This window comes from Ascaphus truei, chromosome 2, assembly GCF_040206685.1.
Source record: "Ascaphus truei isolate aAscTru1 chromosome 2, aAscTru1.hap1, whole genome shotgun sequence".
Lineage (NCBI taxonomy): Eukaryota > Metazoa > Chordata > Amphibia > Anura > Ascaphidae > Ascaphus > Ascaphus truei.
In genome coordinates, this window is record NC_134484.1 from 347,386,758 (window position 1) to 347,407,460 (window position 20,703).

The window sequence follows — 20,703 nt, forward strand, 5'->3', positions numbered from 1 at the left end:
AACTTGCCAACATTTTAGTAAGTAACCATGATCAGTCACTATTGGTGGAAAAAATTGCAACATGATATAAAATGTCAGGCCTGTTGAGTCTTGCTAATTTTGTTACAAGAGAAGAACTTGGCTAGTGGTAATATAATCATCATTATGAGTGCAGCTCCACTTATTTTTTGAATAATAACTTTATTGCATGCTACTAACCCAGAAAAAGTCAGTCCTAAAGTACTGCAATTATCGCTGTGGCATATTTTCAAGTTTTGTTTTATACCGTAACAGTGCATTATACGAAAAACACTTGCCCATTCCTACTGAATCTAGTGGCTCTGCACCTTACATTATATCATTGGGACATTGACAAAGGGGTCAGAAATTAGTGTGTATCCTCTGGGACAAGTGTAAAGTAGTGTACAGTAGTTGACTTTCTATTTGCTATTTTCCACCAAAAGTCAATTTCATCACACAGACACATCAAATGAAATGTATTATGGATTTGCTATGTGTGAACTGGAGCTAAAGCAGCAGCTGGTCCTTGAGCCACGCTCCAAGATTGTGAGCTCTGCAGTCCTTTTCATTCTGCCGTACACATAGGATACAGATACCAATGCACAGCAGCAGATTCTATATGGAGACGCATCGTGTCCAGGAAGAACGTTTTCCTAGCTTGGAGGAGGTGACTGCCCGTATTCTATATCTGCAGCGGCGCAGGACAGTGGCAACAATACCTCCAGGTGATATATAACAAAATGCAAACTGGATTCAGAAAGGTGGATTAATATTGATACTGCTGTCTTTATTTGTTTCTTAAAGCGATTGCCTGCCAATTTGTTTTTTTTCATTCTTTTAATTGGGTAGAAATATTGTATGCGATATAAATGTTGGGACATTAGGCACCACAAATCTAATAACACATAAGACTCCCCACAGTGGACATTTTCTTGATACTCCAAAGACTATCTCAGAAATGTGCTGGAGCAGAAATAGTTGCCGTATCACCGATGACTCACCACACCTGCACAAACAATTGCTCGGCACGTGTCAATGACGTACAAGTATTTCTTCTCTTTATTCATATGAAGCCCTCTTAGGGACTGTTATAATATCGCAACTACTTCAATGTACCTCTAAAGGTCACAGCAGTCCCCTTTTCACATTGCACTCAAGGTAAAAGAAATAGTAATGTACATAAAGATATAGTATCCACCAAAGGAACTATTGTCCCATAAAGAGTGTAAATATGTACATAAGGATACAGTATCCAGTAGAAGAACTGATGTGTCCACAAAAACAGAGAAAATGCATGTGGTCAAACAGGAGACCATATACTCCCGCTCAAGTTATACCTAATACCCAAAAGAAATGGCACAGGCATCCACTGTTAAAATACAAAACGATGACATTTTAATAATATCAAATAATGACGCCGAAACACAAGTGAAAATCAATATAAACATGTGTGACTAAAATATATGAAAACAATAACCCCTATCAGGGGAGCAGGGTTGGGAGTGGTAGTAAAGAACACTTAATACTCATGTAACATGGTATATGCAATAGTAGGAGCAATAAGTATAAGTGAACTGCTCAAATGGAACTACCAAAACAGCGTGGTGCATGTGGATGTACAGATCGCAATATGCGGATAGCCCGATAAGAAGCAATTGCATACAGTACAAGGTATGAGCATGAATCTCTTAGCTTCAAGAGGTAAAGGTAAGGCCTGATGTGCATAGTAACAAGGTAGTTAAGCAATAAGTATAGCCGCAACATGCAGACAAAAATCCAATGGGTGCCAAGGGTTAAATAACACAGTACAGAGGCACAGATGTAAGCACCAAGGATCCCCTGTTCCCTACACAACTGTGCTTCTATGTGATGATCGGACTGCTACCGCAACCACCAGCGCTGCTAAACTCCACAATAAGACCCACTCACGGACGCCAAGCAGACGTCATATGCCCAACACGTGTTTCGTGTGATGCTCACACTTCTTCAGGGCAAAGGAGCTGTATCTTGATATATATATTTTCCCCATGTACCAGGTTTTCTCTACATCTTGACACTTGGGTTTGAGCGGTATCCCGTCATCCTCTATTATAATGTACCTCTATAGCCCTAAACCAACACCACATGATTATGAATAATAGGTAATTAGGATGAAACACCTGTAGGAGTGTTTGAAATCAAAGGAAACGACCGCACTGTGCAATAACCATTAAAGAAAAAAGTGAACGTTTATTTCCTTGTTTAAACCCTTAGGGTTCTAATGTATCTAATGTCAATGTCCAAAAAAACTTCCCTTAGTAGCAAATTCCTTAACTCAGTGGTGCGCAAAGTGGGGGGGCGGGAGATTTTCCAGGGGGGGGGGGCGCGGTGGCTACAGAGGTCCCGCGCTCTCCCCCAAGGCACTTAAATTAAGTGCTGAGGGGACCGCGTGAGGCCTCTGCAGCTTCACATACCTGATCTTCGACAACGCGTCATCATGGTAACCGGCATCACATGACAACGTGGGGTCACGTGATGGCACGTTGCCATGGTAACTTGACATCACATGACCCCGTGAAGTCATTTGATGCCGGAGCCGAGGAGGAGAGGGGGCAAGAGGCAGGAGGTAAGGAGGCAGGGGGGGCCCAAGTAAAAAACTTTGCGCACCCCTGCCTTAACTTATTACCTCCTCTTGAAACCACTTTGAACAATTCTATGGCTGTAGCATATGATGCATTTATTTTTCTATTGCATAGATATGCTCATAGATTCATTGTTTGAAATGACGTATTGTGCATCCAATATATGTTTCATCCCACAACTACAGTTCACCTCATAAACCACACGTGGTTAAGTGGAAGGAAAGATATACTATATGTAACCCTCACTCCCCCCCCCCCCCAATCTCAGATAGGGTCCTTTAGGGGATCTAGCGGTCAGGCTACATGTCTGGGTGTGGTGCGTACCTGCTGGCAACAGGGGGCCCTGAGTCTCCCTCGGTGACATGGGGGAGAACAGGACAGGTTTCTGGGGTTGTGCCTACGTGCTCTTCACTGGTGCAGCAACTCCATCTCCTGCAGCCCCAGCAGTATGGGGTGGAGTACCTACAAGAGAATTCTCTTCCTTTCCTCCTGATACACTCCACTCTCAGGCAGGATTTTGTATAAAAGTGCAAGATCTTTATTGTCTCTTCACAGTCACATCAGACAGTTGCACAGCAGGCTGTCTGCCCTCAGGATGTCCCTGACACCACTCCAGGCCTAGGGCACCCAGAGTGGGTCTAGCTCTTCCCCTACCCCCTAAGCTGGGTAGGAGGTATGGGGTGCACACTCTCCATCCCCGAAGGGAGGCCTCAAGCTAGCCAGTCCTGGCAGCTCGTTCTGTGTCACCCGTGTCCCTTCCACTCTAAGGACAGACAAGACAGACAAGACAGAACAGACTGGACAGACCCTAAATAGGAAGTGGCAATGACCTAATTAGTTTCAACAGGCACCGCCCCTGTGTCTCTTGATTGGACACAGGGTCAGGTGACCTGACTTCACTGCATCGGTGCACTGCCTGAAGTGGGAAAACCCATAATTACTCTTGGCAAACCTGCCCTTACGCAGGGATTGCTGCCAGGAGGAGGGCAGAACTATAGCCCAAACCACACAGGGCTACATGTACTTTCTGGGGATACTATTATCTTTGGCCATAAAGGATCTGACACAAATGTCTGATACTTTAACTTCGCCTATAAACCCATTTGGAATAATTTCCCTCAATACAGGGTCACATTTGAGAATGAACCAATTTTTCCTAATGATTCGTGATACTTCTGTATAAGCTGAATGATATCGCGGCATGTAAACTAATGGTAACCTCACTTTATTAAAAAAAATTAATCTTCTCCAGAATAACTGCGTCTTAATCCAATAAACTCCCCAGTTGGTATATTTGCCACCACATGTTTCTGATGAACACTCCCTGCATAAAGAACTGAATTCCCAGCTGTTGATTTTCTATGCAGATTAGGCTATACTTTACAGTATTGTCATTATCCACATACAGCACAAGTTATAATCACTAATGCTAATGTAACTCATAAAGCAACTCAAGTCGAAATATGACCCCTTACAAATTAAGGTGACATCATCGATAAAGAGCACACACACACACACACACACACACACACACACACACACACACACACACACACACACACACACACACACACACACACACACACACACACACACACACACACACACACACACACACATCCCGAAAGTGATAAAATAAACATTCTTTCCCACATTCCCAAAAACAAATTTGCATAAAAGGGAGCATCATTTCAATCATTCTTTTTCCTTTCTAGATACATTATTCCCACACCTTATACCATTTGCATGTCAGCTATATATATGTCTCCTAACACCACCTTTTGAAATACATTTCATGCGCTACCCAGGGCAGTATAGGGCATGAAATCAGACTTGGACCTAAAATGAGTATGCATCGCACTTTTTTCTTGGATGTACTCATGTAATAGAGAGATTCCAGAACCCCAATGTCCTCCCCAAAACTGTCAGAGGGTACAGCGGGTTCATCAATCAGACTCCACCTCGCAGTAAGGCGACATCGGAGTCTGGATCCTCCTGTGTCAATTTGCCACAGAAGTGTCTTCCACAAGGCAGTTATTATAAAAAAATTGAAACAAATCCACAGATGTTTCAAAATAACTCATGGGACCAGTTGGTGTAAAGGAAAGCCCATATGACAAAACTCTTCATTCATCTTCTACAATAGGATGTTGCGACAGATTTATTACGATTTTTTTTGCTCCTGGTTCCATAAAGCCTTCTCACCAGAGTCTCTGCGTCTTGTTTCCGCCTCCTCTTCCTGTCGGTCTCTTTCCCCTTTGTGGTATTCTGTTCTCCTTCAACTTCCTTACTTTGATTCCTCAGGAGTTCTCCTCGGAGAAAGAAACCGGGGACAACCTTTCAAAATCACTCGTATCCCATCCACTCGACAGATTTAAAATCATTCCCTTTTTGTCTTAAGAATAGGTAAGCAGGAGGAAAAAACTTGGAGCACAACTATACAAGAACGAGAACTGGAGGACTTGTCTTAAGAATAGACTGTACCTTTATTTTTTGTGACAATGTTTTTTTGTGAACTGCTCTTGTATGAATAAAAAGAAATACTTTTTATGACTATGACTTGGTACCGAGTAATTGTTTGTGTATCTGTGTATATATATATATATTTGTGTCAATCAGCAAACAGGCTAAGCAATTTCAATGGGGTTGTAATCAGTTCATCTCCCTCATTACCTAGTGTGGTGCAGGGCAATTCACCAATCAATCAATTGATTAATAAAAACTTACTTCAGTCCAGGTATGTTGCTAAACTCTGTATATTTGCTCATGCCTGGATAATAAATCTACTACAATATGTCAATATTATACCACCATTGCTCTGAAAATCTGGTGCTACTGAGTTGTAATTTCTCCCCATATGTGAATAAGATCATGTAAAATTATGTTTGTAATGTGCAGATGCAGCAAATGTATAATTATACATCATCATATGCACATTACAAATCTAATTAATATATGTTCCAATTTCTAAACAAATACACAAAAGCACTGTTCGCCATATCTATTGAGGAATTTAAATTATTTTAAATGTAAAACATACATTGACTATTATTGTACAATTTGAATAAGTGCTGATACATGTTCCTTTTCTTGACAACAGCATTAGTTATTATTCTGAATAATTGGTGCAAATTAAAATATATTTATTTATAAAAGAAAAAGAATAAAACCCTCTTTGTATAAATGTTACACATACTGAATATTTTACATGGTATTGTAAATATCTTTCTATTGGTGACTCTTTCATATAACGAGTGAGTTATCTATACAAAGTCAATTTAACCATAAAACTACCCTTTGGCATACAGTACAGTACATTTTGGAAATACAGTACTTTAAAGCAGAATTGCAGGAGAGAGATATTTATTTTTAATTCAATTAAATATTTACACTCTTTTTGGTCCTGTTCTGCAACCGATAAAATAATTGCGTTTGTGTTTTGAATGACATATTAAGGAGGTGCTCTTTAATTCCATCGTTCTCACCACTAATGCCTAGCAAGAACTGGGTTAATGTACTGTAGATTCAACCTGGGTTTACTGGCAAAAGTGTTTACAGGAGCTCCATGTCATGTATTTAACACAAGGTTCTGCATTTTGTGGTTTTCTGCTATTCTTTAGTACAAGGCTGCATATTTATTTTGGCTAGGCCTAATATTCTTGAGAAGACAGATACACATCTGGAGCTTTCAGTGGAATAATAAAGGAGGAAATAGTTATCACCGCTCTACCTTAATATTCGTTAGTATAAAGAGGATATGGCGGTGCATGGGGAATAGTAGATATTTTTATCAAATGATCAAGAATGATCACAAAAAGGTTCCCACTAATTTGCACACAGCCTAAATAACATGAGCAGTCTATAAGGGAATTAATTAGTCCCAGCATACATATAATACAAAAACCAGGAGTTTTGTATTTTGCTGTTGGAGGCCTTCAAGGTACATGAGCTTCCTGTTTCCCCGGGAGTCGGAGGGCCACCGCTTCTAATGGTAAGTAATATATTCAATGTTTGTAAATGTCTCTTTTTACAGGTTTGTTCATTGGATGTGATTGTTGATTTTTTGGGGGAGGCACATTGACTGATAATATATTAATCTGTACCACTTTAGGGTACAGATTAATACATTATTATTACAATATTTGGGGGCATTTGTGGCTTGGTATTGCTGTTGGTTTTTTTAATGTCAGTTTCTTATGTGGATGTAATTGTTAGTATTTTTCCTGCTTAATGTAATAAAATGTTTGCGATTGGTGTCCGTTTGTAGTTAATGTTGTATTATGTTGGCTAATGCGTTTTATGGTTCTTTCAGAGATTGTTTGAATGTATTTCTTTGTCTTTTAATGTTACATTCATTAATGTTGTTGTAATTAATTGGTTTGATTGGTTAGTGTTACTATTCATTTTGAGTTGGTTTAGGAATTAATTGGTTTAATTGGTTAATGGTTTAATTAAATAATTGTTGATGTTGTTACTGCTTGTATTGATTGGATTAGCTGGCTACTGTTGTTATTTACTTTATTTAGGTATGCTAATGCAGTGTTTAATAATGGGTAAATAATCTATTATCCATATCTGGATAATAGTTAGTTTGCACATTATTGTACTGTATGTGTTAGGGAGGAGGGCGGGAAGGGGGTCGTGTATTGATGTTAATTCTTTTTTAAATATACATTTTAATTATAGTGTAGATGTGCAGGGGGTCCCCGGAGCTGACCCGCGTTGGTTTTAGGTTCGAGGACCCCCTACTTCAGGAGATACAGGCCCCATTATGGGGTGCCGGTATCTCCTGCACTTTCAAGCGTCTGCGTCACGTGACCGGGACATTGAAATTCTGCAGGGGATACCGGCACCCCATAACGGGGCCTGTATCTCCTGAAGTAGGGGGTCCTCGGACCTGAAACCAATGCGGTTCAGCTCGGGAGACCCCCTGCTCATGTACACTATAATTAAAATTTATTTATTTATTGTACGATCGCCTGTAACAGCCTTGCATGCAGATGGCAAATCTCCATGCAAATGTTATAAGCGGCTTTTTTTTCAATCAGCTAGCGTACGTGAAGTTTAAGTGCGATAGCAGGGGGGAAATACATTGCACGCACGATAAGCCAGTTTTGGGCACGTCCGATGAATCCTTAGTGAATCGCGCCGCCGGCTTCATTTTTTATCGGACGTGCTAATTTTTTGCAGGCCACCGCGAAAGCTCGGAGCTTAGTGCATAGCCCCCTTACTCCCTATGAATAGGGTGTATATATACAAAGAATAGTGTCATATATATAACAATTACTTCAAAGTGTGTATCTGCAAAAATGTGTCCATGGGTAACAGATCATACAACATAATGTTCCCAAACTATGGCCAATACTGTAGTAGCAGAACAGACGCGATTGTAACCATCACATACCACATGTATACTTTTGTTTGTGCAGGCTGAAGCTATATCCAACAAGTAATTACAGCAATCATGCAATGAATACACAGTCCCTCCTTTGCGGAACTAGTTATCTCTGCTATCATTTCCTTTGCTAGCAATAACCTGCTAATTCCTCCAGTAGCAAAACGAGTGAAGAAGTAGTCAAGCCAGCATGATAAACAAATACTTCCTGTTGGGGGGTAATGAGACAAAATGCTTTATGGTTGCTTTATTATGTCAGAGTAATATTAAGTGACATTAATCTAATCCCTTGCTGTTAGAAAAAAACTGTTATTTTAAAGTCATTAACTGTTCAGGGACCTGTTTATGTGATATTTACTTAAAACAACACATTTGGGATATACTATTTATACAATGCAATAAAACAGTAGAAAGTCAATTGTAATCCTTGTATTAAAATTCTTTAATGCCATTCTTCCCTGTGGAATCACTAACACAAAAAAACCTCTGTAATATCCTTGAAACTCGCCTTGACATTACAGGAATGGGTGACTGCTCAGTTCATCCCTTGGGTACATATCACTGCTGCTGCCCTTTTCATTGTCTCAGAGGGAAAAGAAAGCAAAATAACCATGAATCAGCATTGAACAACTGTATTTCATCTCACCTCATTCAATCAGCTGATCCGGTGGTATGTTTCTCAATAAGCTTCAGCTCTTTTTCATTCCCTGGGGACACAGGGAACTAAAGTCTAAAGTAGAGTTAAAGGGCCATCCCTGCTTAGGATGCAAGTGAACTAATGTCAGTGACATGTTTAACAGGTGAAATGAAGCTGATTAAGAACATTTAAAAAAAAAATATATATATATACTGTATATAAAAAAAAAATATTACAAGGAAAATGATTTTGCAATACTTTTTCAACTTTTGACCTTTTTAATGGCAACTTTACTTTTGTTTGTAAAGTAACTATGGTGCCATAATTGGTCAAACAGATAAGCATACTGTAAGTAGCTGAAGCCAGTATTCAAGGCGGCATGTGACGCATATTCATTGTGTTAATGAGAAGAAGTGCATACAGAGAAGCCTCTATGGTGCAATACTTTTAATACAGTTTAAAATCACTTCCATAGCCAAGTTATACTGGGCTTACAAATAATAAATCTTCTAAGCTTATCTGTTGTGGGAGTCCTAGAAGAGTCCCTGTACAGTCTGGTGGCATCCCACACTGGTAACTCTGCCCCTAGATCCGTCGCTTGCCGCGTGCCCTCCTGCACTTTCGGTTTCTAGTCGCTATGTCAATTCTGAGACGCATCTCCTCTCTCCTTCTCAACTCCGTTTCTGCAATAGGTTTGGCAACGGCACGTGCTGTCCGTTTTGCCAACGCGTTTTGTGAATGCTATTCCTCCTCAGGGCTGGTAACAGAATGTCTCTGATGTAAAATAATACACGGACCACCACCACCACCACTGACACAAACGTCAACTTCTCCTGCGCCGGTTACTGCTGCCAGTGCCAAGAAAATGCCTGCCACTATTACAGTAGGTAATTTTGAAAGGGCATATCCTTCTTGTCACAGTCCAAAAAAGCAATGAGTGCCAAAGATGATCTGACATTGATGTTACTAGACTCTGAAGAGCTGTTAAAACAGTCAGGTGTTGAAGAGGGAGAGTAATCAAGATCACACATTCAATCGCAGAGAGTTGATGAGTTAGAGGAGTAGGGGGTGTACTTGATGATCTATCCGTTCAATAATCACTTGTTTTGAAGGAAGAGGATTCTGGTAATGAGGACGTTGCTCATGCTGTTAAAGACTGTGTTTAAGGGGTGGTGGATGTGGTAGTGTCTTGGTCAATGGTGATGATGAATATGATAATATTTCAGATAAAAGTGGTGATACTGTGATCCTTTTTCACGATTGTGAAAATACAGATTCAATGACAAGTAAAGTGATTAATGCAAGCGGTAATAATACTAACAACAACAACAACAACAACAACAACCCTGTATATTCATTATTTAAAGCTGCAGTTCAGTCTCCCGTTTTTTGTTTTTTTTTAGTTTTTTTTTTAACTTCAATAGTTTCATCTGGGCAATCTCTACTTACCTAAAAAACTGCACAGCTGCCGGTCAATTCGTTCTCCGTCTATTGATCGGCAAAGTTTGGCGACATCTTTAAATATGGGGAATGTAAATCGTTGCTATAGGAACAAGCATGCTTGTTAAAATAGTATACAAGAAAATTGGTCTTTCAAAGTTGTTTTTTTTAAAACAGAAAATGCTAAAAGTATTTTTTCTTACTACAGAACTGATTTATTAAAAAAACACACATGAGGATATTGCCTGAACTGCAGCTTTAATAAACAGAAGCCATTATCATCATCATCACCAACAACAACACGCTCTGTTACACAGATATCATCATCATCATCATCATCATCATCATCATCATCATCATCATCATCATCATCATCATCATCATCATCATCATCATCATCACTATGACAATTGACCAATCGTGGCTCTGGTTGTTGTGACGATGATAATGATGATGTCGACCCTCCCAGGACCAACATCACCTGCACTACAACATAGATGACCATGATTACATTCACAAGTTTATCCACAAACACTAGTTTCTTCTCCCATGGCCCATACTTATGCAAATACAGCAGCAAAAGACATTGTGTGGCTTAATTTAAAACTTTCAAATGAGCGCTCACAGTGAGTCACTCTTTACTTCTTATCCATTTTAACATGGTTCCTAAAAGCTTATGCCTGCCATATTACACAGCTTTCCAGCACGGCCTGGGTCAGAGAAGTGCATAGGCAGTAAATCTACTAGATTTTTTGTTGTTTTTGTTTTTAGCCCGGGCAGTGAAGCTGATCACTCTAAAAACCGTACTCGTGGTCCACAGTGTGGTACCAAGTGCTCCCTACTTGTGACTGTCCTCTCCGAAGGTCGGTCCAGTCCTTGCTCTATCCAGCACATCTTCAGCCATGAGGGCCTAGAAGATTTCTGGCTTGTTCCATGGAGTAGAATCCGAAGAATCAGTCTCCTCTTGATCGTTGCCGTCTCTGCCAGACAAAAGGGTCCGAATTCCAATGGGTCTTCAGCCGAAGCCTAGTGTCCCAACACTCCATCTCCTCTTCCTAGTTCCCCACGTAATTTTTCTCCAAGGAGAGAGGGGTGATTGCAGACCGGCACATAATCTTTACTCTCTCTGAAGAAAGACAGGCGACCAGAGAAGTCTAAATGTGATGCCACATAACAATCATTAAAGAGTCTTGAACGTACTGGTTAGAAATATGTATTTTTTATTCCTGTGCATCACATCAGATCCAAGAAATCTTTTATTTTTAGTACAGACCTTAAAATGAATGGTGACCTGTTCATATTGCTATTTACTGTACAGGGGAAGATTTCAGGGATGTGAGGTCCCCTTTGAGGATGACACTCAGGTCATCTGGTAGGTCTGGGTACTGTTACCAGACTTCCAAAATATACACTTAATTTTATTTACCAGGTTAAGCTCTGGTACTTTGTTTATTTCCCTTATTTTTCTTTGTCAGAAAAAGAGTTGTCCTAGGGCTTTAATCACCCCCCAATCTCAGAGCAGGTCACCCTTCGATAACCCCAGTTTTAGAAAAAGCACAAAAAAACAGGAGCAATTTACAGGTTGGAAACCATTTACCGGTTGTTCATATGACTTACTAATTGTATTTCGCCTGCTATGTTAGGATGTATTTGGAACACTGTTGTATCATAATATAACTTATAAGCATGTAACATGTTTAATACTTGTAGCCATGCCTGGTTTTGGCTACCAGTCTGCCCTCCCTGTTATGCAAGCCCTGGTAACAGTGCAGGCAGTGACAGGACCAAACATGGGTTTTCCCCACGGAGGCAGCTCCCTTGAGTGACAGGGGAGGAGGTGGGACAAGGCCTGTGTTCTACCCAAGCCTGGGTTCAGACCTTGTACCTTCATCCCACTGTATTTAAGGGGCTGCACCACAAAATGTAGGCAGTTGTCTCTACCATTGAGAGAGATAGGTAACACACAGGGTTGTCTGCACATTGGCATCTCATGTTCCTCTTCCCCTTGGGGGAGAGTGAGTGATACCATTCCCCGGCTCTACTTGAGAGCCAGGGAGCAGTAAGGACTGGCTCTGGAGGCCTCAAGCCCCAGAGTTGGAAGTCCAGTGACCATCCGGAGGTTGGAGGTATGTGTTGAGCGGTGCTGAGCAGATATCAGTGTTATACTGTGTATGCAGAGAAATAAACGGTTCCAGTTAACTATAACTTCTGCCTGGTGTGCAATCTTTTTGGGGGGAGTGGAGTACGTTTATTCTGTAGGAGATTGCCTCCACACATCTGGAGCCGAAAGCAGATGGAGGCGCTGTATAACATGAGATAAATATCGGTAATGTACCCCAGAAAACTGTCCAGACATCCCCAACACAACCGGCGGACCACTCAGCATTCTGTGAGCCAACAGGTGACATGCGCCATACACCTGGTAACAGGGGAATCTCCCAGAGGGTGGGGGAAACACCGTTACATACTGATAATTGCGCTACTCCATACTGCTCTGGACTGGAAGACACCTTAAGGCTCATTCAACTGAATGAATTGTAAAGGACCACATTTACTAAGCTAGATGTCTTGAACCCTGGTCTTTGCATCCTCAGTTGGGAGTTCTGCTTGTCTGCCACCAGCACTATTGATTGAATGTGGCTTTTTCTTCAGTGATCTTTCCTGGCTGCTTATTGCCTCATTACTGTCACCTGTCTCCTATCTGCAGCCAGTCCTTTATAAACCTCCCCATCCTGTTTATCCTGGCCTGATTATTGAGGTTTCTCTGTCATCAAGCGCTCTGCCACATCGTTTGCTATATCACTCTCTTTGTGTACCGGACCTTTACTATGTTGCTGCTGACCACTGCCTGTCCTCTGACCATCGCTACCTGCTTGCCGCCTGCCTCTTACCTCTGCCTGTCCTCTAACCATCGCTACCTGCTTGCCGCCTGCCTCTTACCTCTGCCTGTCCTCTAACCATCGGTACCTGCTTGCTGCCTGCCTCTCACCCCTGCCTGTCCTCTGACCATTGCTACCTGCTTGCCGCCTGCCTCTCACCACTGCCTGTCCTCTGACCATCGCTTCCTGCTTGCCACCTGCCTCTCACCTCTGCCTGTCCTCTGACCATTGCTACCTGCTTGCCGCCTTCCTCTCACCTCTGCCTATCCACTGACCATCGGTACCTGCTTGCCGCCTTCCTCTCACCTCTGCCTGTCCACTGACCATTGGTACCTTCTTGCCGCCTTCCTCTCACCCCTGCCTGTCTTCTGACCATTGCTACCTGCTTGCCGCCTTCCTCTCACCTCTGCCTATCCACTGACCATCGGTACCTGCTTGCCGCCTTCCTCTCACCTCTGCCTGTCCACTGACCATTGGTACCTTCTTGCCGCCTTCCTCTCACCCCTGCCTGTCTTCTGACCATTGCTACCTGCTTGCCGCCTGCCTCTCACCACTGCCTGTCCTCTGACCATTGCTACCTGCTTGCCGCCTTCCTCTCACCTCTGCCTGTCCACTGACCCATCGGTACCTGCTTGCCGCCTGCCTCTCACCACTGCCTGTCCTCTGACCATCGCTACCTGCCTGCCAGCTTCCCTTGACACTAGAAGATGGCCCTTAGCATTTAATTAGTGGTGCAGGCCCCTCTGACAGGGAATGGGCTACAATATCTCTAATTTCTTTTGGATGTCTGAGAATATTCTGACTCTCTTCATTTTCCACACTTGCTGCTGTTGTCTTGTCCTTGTATGTTTTTTTTTTTTTGCTCAATAACAGGATATTTTGAGAATTCTTTTCTCAGCAGGTTCTGCATATGAACTTGTATTACTGTTCTCAAAAAAATAAAATAATGAACAGCTTTGGGCTATAAACCCACTCAAATTGTTTTTCACAGAAGGGATTTGCATGCTGACTCATTGCTGCTATATTTATAAGTCATTGCCAGTGCAAGGCAACTGCAGGATTTCTAATAAAGCTATGGAAATTACATGCATCGCAATGGGAGTTGAATACATTTACATTTCAAGTGTCTTACCATTTCAAAATTTATTGCATATTACCTTGTTTGTGCATGCCTGTACTTTAATGGTTATTTTTATAGTGCAAAATTGTGGTTTTATGATAATATTCCCAGCAGAAATATATTATAAAACTGACATGTGGGACATCCCATAAAGCTAAAATTCTATCCTAGGCTAAATCATTGCTTGATGTACCCTGTGGTACACTGGAATCTGCAATTAGAAAAAAAAATGTCAATACACTTGATTTTTGTTTTTTCATTATTATTATTATTTGTATTATTATTATTATTACCTATAGACAACATTGTTGGCCTATACACAGTATGCAGTATTTCACATGTTATCCTTCCTAAAGTTACTGTAGTACGCTGTTGCCTTGTTGAAGCAGTAGACAGTTTTCAGGGCCTGAAAATGGTTTTTGATCTTTAAAGTATAGGTACATACTATATAACAGCACAGAAAACTCTTACGTTGTTCAATGAAAAGAGTATGTTACAATCAAGAGTTTTGCCGTACTATACCTTCATGCAATACAAGTACAATCCTCCTCTCATGGGCTCATAATTTACCTACATGAGATTTGTGGAGATTTCCGACTTCGGTAACTGGTGATTTTGACACAAGGCCACTCCTTCATTTTTAACACTTTTTTGTTGTTACTATGTGCTGCACAATAGCAGTATTAGGCATTATTGCTTAGTATTCAAAAGTCCCTGTGAGTTAGTGGTTCACACAGTCTGTTTTTAGTTCAAGTGTTTTCTGCAAACACTACAATTCAACCCATAGTCGCCTAGTTGGTGCCACTGCTGTGTTAGGCAAACTTTATCTCGATTACAGCAAGCTTTTATGTGTCTCAAATGTATGTTATTTTAACATTTTATTTAATTTAATTTTTTAAGTGAATTCAATAGACATGAAAGTATCCATACTTTGAAACATATGAGTTCTGCACCATATTTCAACACAGATTTACCAGGGGCTAGGTGTCACCACAGCTTATAACCCATGTACTGCACTTCAATGTGCATATTGCAATCCCAATACAATGCATATTATGTATACAGTATTTTCCTGAGGAAACACTAAACAGTACCACCATTACTTAAACTGTACAATTAGGAATTAGGTATTTAGTAAATATTTCTACTGCACTGTGCTCACTCAGATTGACCTGCTTTTTCTACTGCTGCAGCAGAGGCAATGTGTACACACAGCTTTGAGTATAGCAATATAATACAAATGTGGACCTTTTCTCCAGAACTATTTGCTGTGATTTCAAGCTCTCAAGGCCAGGACCAAAAGACCCTCTCACAATGCTTTTTTTTTTTTTTTTTTAAACTCTGTGTTCATATTGTACACTCTTGTTTGATCAACGCGGTGCTTCATGAATGCAAATCAAATCCAAATAACTTAGATCTAAAATTTGAAAGAATGAATACTAGTTAAAAAAAAAAAAATATAATATTTAATAATAATAATAATAATAATAATAATAATAATAGCATGTTCTTGTAACATTGTTCCCACATTCGTCTTCTTTAGAAAATAGTGTAGGGGGCATTCAAATGCTACTGTATACTTTTTGGATTTGTATGTTATTCACGTATGCTACTATAATTATTTAAATACGACATGACTGCTTATTCCGCCTCATGGAAAGTTACAACTTAATTTCTTGCACTCTTGTCTCCTGCTTGCCCTTGATCTAAGGACACTGTTCTATGTCCAGACTTGCTGAGCTGGTAGGCATGTAATCTCCTTTGTACTCAACTCTCTGACTCCTCATCCAACATTTCCTGTCCAGACATCACTTCCTTACCAAACAGGTTATCCCGCCCTGCTATCTATCCCTACCTGAAACTGGCTAGTGTTTAAAAATAATAATAATAATATTGGTTGCCAAGAAACTTGAAGTAAAATAAATAAATGCAAACCTATTATTCACAAAGAAATGTAAGTAAGTAAATAGTAAAGGTGTTTTCGTGAGCAGTGCGCATTATAATTACACTGGACCAAGAAGCTTGTCAAATATATCATGATAAAAAAAATTATCAGTGCCTGTGTCTGCATTACTTTCAATATCATAAGTATCCCGGCTGCAAACTGTATATTTTACAGTTACATGCTATTGGATTAATGTACAAAATATTTGTATGTTACTCGTGTTGCAACAGAAGCAAAAACAATTTCATCAACATTTTGTTTAGTTTTATTTAACTCGTGTTGGGCAAACTGGGTTTGTGAAATAAGAACGTACCAAAAACCTTACGTTCCAAAACCAAAAACCCTTACAATTTGTAAAACAAAAATCCAAAGATTATTTAAAACCAAAGCTCAAACAAGAACACCAAGCCAAGTATCCATCTCTAAGCAACTTTCACCAACTATCTATTTAATAATTTAAAAAAAATGTTTTTCAGTTATATTATTTTAGTTTTCTAATTCTTTTTCTGATTGTATACTTTATTTTAGGATTTTTTTTCATTGTTATGCCGATGCGTAATCTGAGATTTATTCATAATCTGGTAAAAAAAAACAAAACCAAACAAATTAAGTTTTGGCAGATCCACAACCAAACCCAACACACAGGAACATTTTAGAACCAAAATCATGTCCAAAACAAAAAAAATGTTTGCGCTCAAACCACAACACAAGTGAACGTTTCCATCCTTACATTTATATGGTATGCAGCTTACATTTAAGTTTTAACTACTAAACTGACAGAAGCCAACGCATCCATTTCAGAAAATCACAAAGGATGCCATATTGAGAAGGTGCAATCCTAGTTACTTTTTACATATTTTGAAACCGGAGAGGGCCGCCCTAGTTCCCAAAATGTGATGCTGTGACTTCCTCTAACACCCTGGAGTTAGGCTGACCCCAACAGCCATATTGTTCTCATGGCAAATACTCTTATCTGCGAGATGAAGCAGCTCATACGTATATCAAGAAATGGGGGTTCCCAGAAGGTGGAAGTAACGTGCCTTGGGCCACCACCATTCTGATAATAGTGATGATAAAATACCCCCCAAAACGTGCGCAGCACAGATTGCTGTTTTAATCCAAAAATGAACAGGGCCATTCTAATGAGAATAAGTTACACGCTCCAATGTTTTCCACTTGTAGACAGCAATGTTAGGGGAATGTAAGCCACTGTGGGTCTATGAGTGGTGTGACTGGGAAAAGAATATAGGTCCATTTAAAGAAATGGGATCGGTGAAAATGTTTTTACAATTTTTTATTTATTTTTCTAAAGAGAAGCATACAGTAAGTTCTCTTTTCAAGGGTGGAATACAGCTCAGACCTATCTACCTCTATACTAATGTAGTTCAATATCTGTACGTTTTTAACGTATTCTTTAATCAGGTGCTCTCAAACATTCCCTTATTGCAGGGGTGTGCAAACTGGGGGGGGGGGGGGCGACCACCAGGGGGGGCGTATGAGGACTCAGGGGGATGTGGAGGTTGCAGAGGTCCTGTGCTCTTCCCCCAAGGCATTTAAATGAATGCCGGGGGATCACATGAGGCCTCTGCAACTTCACTTACCTTGTCTTCAGCGACGTGTCGCCATGGCAATGCGGCATCAAATGACGCCGCAGTGTCACGTGACATCACATTGCCATGGTAATGTGGCGACACGTGACCCCACGGCGTCATTTGAGGCCGAAAGCCGGAGACAAGGTAAGGGAAGTGGGGGAGGGGGGGAAGGGGGGCGTGAGCAGGGAGGGAAGCAGGCAGGGGGGCACAGCAGGGAAAAATTGCGCACCCCTGACTTATTGTGTACCACTTTGATTTTAATGCTCAGTCCTGCTAATCAATATATTAATAAACATACTTTTGTTAAAGTATATACATATATAAAAAAAAGGGGGTAGGATAATTTGAGTTCTTTTCTGATTAATATGCAAACTTTCAGAAACATTTACTGAATACCCTTTGTCTTTTAATTAAATATAGTCCCACCGATGACTGGCAAAGGGCTTTTACAGAACTTGTAATAAAAATAAAATACTTTTTTTTAGTCTGAATCTATACGGGCAAAGGGAATAGGAGATACAAATTGTTTCATATTGTAAACTAAACTAATTACTCGACTCCCTAATGCTTCTTTTGATCACTTAACAATGGTTTAATATGTAAAAACCATCCAGTTAATTGGATGCTAAAATGAAACTATTTGTATTTTTTGGGCTCAGTGAATATTTATAAAGCCAGCTGTGGCTGAGTGATGGTCCTTGGTGCCACACAGCACTCATACTTGTTTGGCTATACAATAGCTACAGTTTATATAAATAAATGCATTAAAATATTCCCTTTCAGGTTCCTGCCTACACTATAAGCTATTTGAAAATTGTATCCCATGAACCTTTGCTTCCAGTCATGTACAGCATTATGTAATGTGCTATTGTATTCTCTAACACAGTACCTCAACTTCATATGGTTTGACCAGTGCACAAACACACATTAGCATCATATCAATGGTGACACAATTTTAGAGGGAAAAAAGTTTCTCAAATCCTTTTATTATGAAAGCAATGCTTTAAAGTAAAAGCTGCAAAGTACAACATGTCATTAATAATGACACTTAAGCATGTGCATCATTTCCAGACCTCATGTAATAGAGCCCTGGTGTGTTTTACATGTGCTGTTTAATACAATTTTAATTGTCAGGGATTTATAAAGTGTCTAGTAAAGGAGGTTTTGCATTTATCAAAAAAATACCTTCGTGGCAATTGTTATCACCATGATAGAAAACAGAGCAAGATGGATTATTTACGTATAATCATTCTAGACAACCTTTCGTAATATTCATTGTAAACATTTTCATTTAACACAACTGACCTGTAGGAAGAGTACACAATTACTTTTTCTCCTACAGTATAAGTGCTATAAATATAATACATTTGTGATATGACCTGACGTTTACAGAATACATACACTAAAACAGTTTCAAACTATTTTATATGGCACATGCTGAACATAGGTAACAAAAGGTTTACAGGCTAATATATACTGTACAGAATGCAGCAGCAGCAGCTTTTAGACAGCAAAATAAACAACTTGTCCAAAGTCAGGTGACGGTGAGTCTTTGTATCAAGCATCTCAACAAGGTACTTTTGCTGCTAAGTAAAACAGTATCAATGTCTGCTCTGTCAGTGAGCGAATTAGTGAGTGGTTATGAGAAAAGTTAGGGGAGCAGTTACTTGTCTCAAGTTTGTTACCGGATCTCCTAAACTTTGAGCCTCTTTCTCTGACCCTTTTTCAATATGCTGTGAAGCTGATTCCACGTCCAGGAGACACACTTTGCCCCATTAATATGAGTGGAGCTACACTCTTCTCTAGCACAGCAAAGTAGTTTCACGGCGTATTGAAAGGGGTCATTATTACGGTGCAATCCACCAGATCTAATGTGGACTATACTGTACATTTGATTGTAGTCAAATGCGTGACTAGTAACTTCTCGTTGTTTACACTACACATAATGCAAGTGCAAATTCATACAAAGGGTGCACAATTCTCACACTGTGTCAAGGTGCAAATATTGCCAGTGTGATACGAAGTCAAGGGGGTTATTCAATAATTTGTGCTAGTGTCTCTTGGGGGTAATATTGTATGGAAACACCTATTACTTCAATGGGAGTTTTTGTGCGATAGTGTCCCATTCAGCATTATCGCAGTTTAATGAAAACCCCCTTAGTCACCAGAGGAGATATGCATCAAGATGATGCAATTTATTCCATAAGGTTGTGCAATTTATTTTCATTTTGTACCAATTAGTAATTTGAGCAAAGAGGTTAACCCTATATCACACCTGCCTGGTTTCAATGATGCAATGAGAACAAGAAAACTTTGCACGGAAGCAAACTTTGATATGTCCCATAAAAAAAGTCGACACATTTTTGGTGTATAGGGGAGGAGGAACAGACGGAAAAGAAAAGGGGGGAGGGGGAGAGGGTTAAAATATTTAATACTACACAGAGATCTACAAGAAGATAGAAAGTTCACTTCATTCATGGAATAGAGCAGAGTATACAAACCAAGGTTGCCATATAAACTGAAATGTACTTTGCGTGTCATGTAATACTGTAGACAGGTTCATTTTTTGTTTGCACATGTCTCTGAAAATGTTGTTCCTGATCCAAAGCAGGCAGGAGCCTCCAGTTGTTTCCGGTTATGGAAATGGGTAATTAATGTACTGTATCCAGGTATTTATCAGTATTGGAGATTTAGCAGTACGGTTTTCAGGTCTTGGGGGACATTATAATGAGTGATTGAGGTTAACTTTGGGTAGGGCCACTATATATAGAATAACATTGCCCCTCTATCCACAACCTCTCCAACATTGAGCAGGATCGTCAGGGTCTACAGCATCTCCGAGGAAAATTATATTAAAGGACTTTGATACAGTGATGCAGTATAAAGTAGACACTCCTTGTCCGGACAATTTTGTGGGTAAACTCACAGATGCTTACTTTAGTTCCAGGACTTTTGTTTTCTAGTTCCTGCCAATTTTCTTTAGGGAGCAACAAAAAAGGTTCATATTTTTATTATGAAATGAACAGGAATGGGGCATGGATACCAACTGGAAGTAGTAGATGGATGGATTTTCT